Raw genomic sequence first — 397 nt, forward strand, 5'->3', positions numbered from 1 at the left:
CACCCACAATGTTTTTTTTTTTTCTAATATTCCCATTGTCATTAGTGCCATTGTTGATACGAATGGCATTTTTGTTATTAGAACATTATTGGCAACACAGAAAGTACCCAAAGCTCTCAGGTGACTAAGCACCTGCGGAAAATTGATCGACCAAAACCCCAGCGGACGGGAAACATGTACATAACGCTCCAAGCTTCAATAAGTCCATCTGTCGTGGATTTGCTTCAGATGTTCCGATTCCTAGCGCCGTTTCCTGGAATGTCTCATGATACAAAATTAGCAATGATGATCCACATGTGAGGATTTTATGCTTGTGGGATTTGCTTTGTATATAACAGTATTATTTGGGATTTTTGGTTTTGTCTACGTCATTGTAGTTTCCTGTTGTTTTTTTGTG

General features: G+C 38.8%; 1 protein-coding gene across 1 annotated transcript in view; it reads left to right on the top strand.

Annotated features, from left to right (window-relative positions):
• LOC119585544 overlaps positions 1-397 on the top strand; it is a 15047-nt gene that overhangs the window by 4661 nt on the left and 9989 nt on the right. The window lies entirely within an intron of this gene.

The sequence above is a fragment of the Penaeus monodon genome, chromosome 20 (assembly GCF_015228065.2).
Source record: "Penaeus monodon isolate SGIC_2016 chromosome 20, NSTDA_Pmon_1, whole genome shotgun sequence".
In the NCBI taxonomy this organism is placed as follows: Eukaryota; Metazoa; Arthropoda; class Malacostraca; order Decapoda; family Penaeidae; genus Penaeus; species Penaeus monodon.